Source organism: Leiobunum rupestre, chromosome 4 (genome assembly GCF_980474605.1).
Source record: "Leiobunum rupestre chromosome 4, qqLeiRupe1.1.hap1, whole genome shotgun sequence".
Lineage (NCBI taxonomy): Eukaryota > Metazoa > Arthropoda > Arachnida > Opiliones > Sclerosomatidae > Leiobunum > Leiobunum rupestre.
Genome location: NC_143387.1, coordinates 60108508 through 60112829, shown reverse-complemented (window position 1 = coordinate 60112829; position 4322 = coordinate 60108508).

Sequence of the window (4322 nt, the reverse complement as noted above, 5' to 3'; positions counted from 1 at the left end):
ATGTGTTGATCTTGTTTTAGGAAGGTTAGAGTTATAAAATAACCAAGGAACTACGCGGGTTCAAGTCAACTAGTGACTTGTGAAGACAATTACCGTGGTTAGCACTTTCGCCTCGCAGCGAGAGGAGCCGGGTTCGATCCCAGCTTGTGGCAGTGGGTGAAAACTCGGAACAACTCCTTCCGCGTAGAGTTTGCAAGTTCTCTCCCCACTGGTTTAAGGGGTTTTCACTCGAGTTCTTCAGTTTCCCCTTCCATAAAAACTTGTTGAGGTTAACGGTAATAGTGAGTGTAGGGAGCTGTTGGCTCGCGTGGCATGAAAGGCTTGCCACCACCCTTCTACGCGTTGTAACCCGGCCACCTGAATTAAAGGCTTCAAAAGTCGCTTGATGACTTAGGCCTAAGGTGGTGCCTTGGGTATTAGCCTAGCTGATTATATTTTTATATATATTTACCAAAACAAATTGATGATAAATTTACCAATTTCGACAAAATTTCAATAGGCGATACTATAAAGTAAATTTGGTATTAACCAACTTGTTAAAATGGGAAAACAAAATCACGTGACTACCATTTCACCGCCAACTTCGATTCGGTAACTCGTGTTCATAGTTGGCCGTGTGACGTTAAAGAAAAAATTATTCCTTCCAGATACTGCAGACAGCTAATTAATCGATCAAAATTTAAACCACCATTAGCAAAATATAATGAATAATAGTTCGTATTTCTTAGGATAGATGGCGCTGCAGTTCTCCACAAAGTCTCGTGACTACCATCTTTTCAGCCCCCTTGGACTTTATAGTTTCGCCTATTTTCAAAAATTTTAAATCCGACGATTCTGCGAAATTGGATAAAAGATGGCGTACCCAACCGCTCGCCACCGGTCTTTAAAAGTCGCTTGATGACTTAGGCTAGCTGATTATTATTATTACTTACTATTACCTGTAATCTAAGTAAGTTTTTATGGAAGCCCAGATAATTTGGCCAACCTGTACAGTAAGTATGTCACAATGATTTTTTCGTTAATTAAACTGTGCGCGCTGGATACGACGTAAATTACATCCTTTACAACTGTTGATGAAACAAAGTGTCACCAACAGATGGGGCACGGAAATTAGTGAAGCGGATTTCGAAATCGTGCAGAATTCCTCGACCGCTCTTCGCTTTGACCAGTTCCGTCCTCGCCAGAATTGGTTTCCATGGTAACCTTTTCAACTGCACGAGGGATAAAATCTTATTGAAATTGTTTCCAATGGAAAGGTTATTCAGACGTATACTTACATATGGTGCAACATAAACCTATAATATTGTTCCATACATTTGTCACTTTGGGCTAGGAGCAACCAACACAGCACCCCACGCAAGGAGAACGCAACCCGTCAAAAGTCGTACATTTTTCATTGGTTAGACGCTTTCGCGCCTGCTGCCGTCGGAAGGGGAAAATTCGGAAATTGTCTTCCCCCTTTCCAACACAACACTGCGTTAGCGTGTTTAAAAGCTAGCTGCGTTCTCCTTATGTTTGTTGCTCCTAAGTTTGGGGAATATTTTACTGAGAGCTAGTAATGGAGTGACGTCATCACAAGAGGAAAATCTCCCCCTAGCGAGGCCCTGTCAAAGGCTACGTGTGACGCGTTAGCGAGCGGACGCAAAATGGCGAAGAAGCCCGTAATGCAGTCTGTCTTGTGAATAGCTCTCAGTAAAACGTTTGCATATAAAAAATAGGAAGTGTCACACTTATGTTAAAATATTATACACTTATGATACAACTAAATATAACATTACACCTTAAAACCCAGTTTAAGTCGGTTTGAATGCCAGTTTTGAACAATTAAATTGAGATAAAATCGTCATACGAATTGGTTTCAAGTGATAGTGTAACCATGGCTCCATAAGTAACATAATAAAACAAGTGAAATAGTTAGCTATACTTATGTTACTTATGGCGGCTGTAATTTAAATGGCCACAACGGTGGTTAAAAAATCTGGGTGAAAATCCAGTAGCTCCGCCCCTTTCGTAATATGCGATGCGGTTTATAAAATTGTGGGCTTTCTTCAACCCTAGTTCCGGATTTCACATAGGTGTGGGTGAACACAAAAATGTAATATTTTCTGTTATTAATTTAAAGCAAGTGACGGCTTCTGTCTAGTTGCATTCGCTTGCACTAGATGTCGTTAGCCTAATAATCAAAACAGGTTGAGTAAGTATCAAAAACTAGCCTAAATCTGGCAAGTTTGAAGCTTCTCGCGTTGATTTGAATTATTAATTTATTAAAAACGTGGTTTCGGCAAGCCAATAGATGGCAGACAAGTCGTCTTTCGCTTTAAGTACCGGAAGGTGCTGCCATCTAGAAGCGTCTTTAGAAGCATTTTTTGTAAACTTTACTTTTTTTGATAAAGCCGCCACTTGCTTTAATTTCTTACGTATACAGGTCAAAACCTGATAGAATAAAAGAGGGGGGGGGGTGGAAATAAGGTTTAGGGACAAACCTGTACTCGTTCACAATGCAGAACTTGGTCTAAGATAATACCCAGGTTCCCGTATTGACTCGCACTATCTTTACTTTCCAGAGCAAAGAATACTATGGAACCCAATCACCGGAACTTTTTTCGGACACAACACAAGCTAAGGAAAAAAATAAACCCAGAAAACAGGAAACAAGACGTCGCGTTTAACTAAGGTTCTCGAGGCATGAAGGGCTCAGCCTCACCATCCTACGCAATATAACCCGACCACCTGAATTAAGTGGAGCTAGCTGACTTGGGCCTAAGGTGGTGGCCTTGGGTATTAGCCTAACCAAGAACGCGTATAAGTAACTAAGAACAGGGCCTTGTTTAGGAGGGGGTGCCTTGGCGAATTGGCGACTGCCCAGGGGCGCTAAAATTTTGCCATAGGGATGTATATAGTGGAAGGCTGCTACACTCACGTCGTCAGTTTCAGCTAGCAGAAGACCCATATTTTCTGGATGCGCTACGTATTAGTGCCATCTATTGGTGGCTAAAATTAGTATTTGGAAAATATTTTCTGGATGCGCTTCGTAATAGTGCCATCTATCGGTGTTTAAAATTAATATTTTGAAAAGAGAAGGCCTTAGATTATCCCTAATAATGTTGATAGCCCTAGACTAACGTGGAGTTGAAGTCACGTGTAATTTCTTTGCTTTTGGTGGAAAGATGGCTTTTTTACGTAGCGCATCCAGAAAATACGCATTGTCTGCTAGCTGTACTTCTGTATCCGTCCCTCGTAGAATTGTGAATCTATACTATTTCATATATCTATCATGATAACATTGTCCCATGCTGGCTGCTGCCATGATCTTATACTTCTCAGAATGGAAACGCTTTAAACATCTGTCTGCAGCGCCATCTGGAAAATACAAAATTGGGATATTTCCCCCCACTCTGATTGAAAATTCAAAAATGGGAAGATGAATTTTATATTATTATTTATAATTATAAAAATAATAACAATAAATTATAATTTATAGACTCCATTTTCCATGAAAATGTAAGCACAAGAGGGCGCCAGTCAATTCCCGGAGTTTGAGAAGTATAACTTCATATTTTCATAGTTCTTAGTTACTTCTACGGGTTCTAGGCCTAACTGATCCCCCTCAAGATCATAACAAAAATAATCTGTAAAACGGACAGACAGCAACATATATTACCACCAGCTCTATCGCGAGTGTGAAAAAGTAAGATAAAAAAAAGGCGAAACCAAAACTTTTTGGTTGTAACAAGCTCCTCGTATTGACGAAAACGTCCTCCGATAGATGGCGTACTGATAAAAAGTATCGCCCGCTGAAGAGGCAAAACTGATAGCGCTCCGCGGTAGCGAAAAAAGGGGGAGTTTGAGTCCACTTTCTTTCACTAAGCCTTGGTTCCGCAACTTTAGGGGCTTCCGAAGAAAAAAAAAGGGTTTATAAGGATGTTTTCGATTTTCGATTGGGTACGTCCTCTATCGGTCCTATTCGGCAAATTAGGCGTGAAAAAGAGAACCTAAAACCTATAGTAAAAACCTAGTTCCCGCTTTTAAAATGTTAGCAAATAAAAAAAATAAAGACCAAAAAAAAGGTCATATAGAATCAGAAAAAGTCAAAGTCAACAGATAGAAAATATATAAGCTAGGAAAAAAAACGATATAAAAATAAAACTTTAGCTAGATATAAAAATAAAAGTCTTATCATCGAGTGTGAAGCAAAGTAGTTTCGAAATCCGCGAATACGCTTTTCGGTTTGCTGCAATTGAATCTATTTTTCTTTTTATCTTTAACCAGTTACCGAGATGGTGTCGCCACCTATCGCCATAAAAGAGAACTAAATCTTAAAA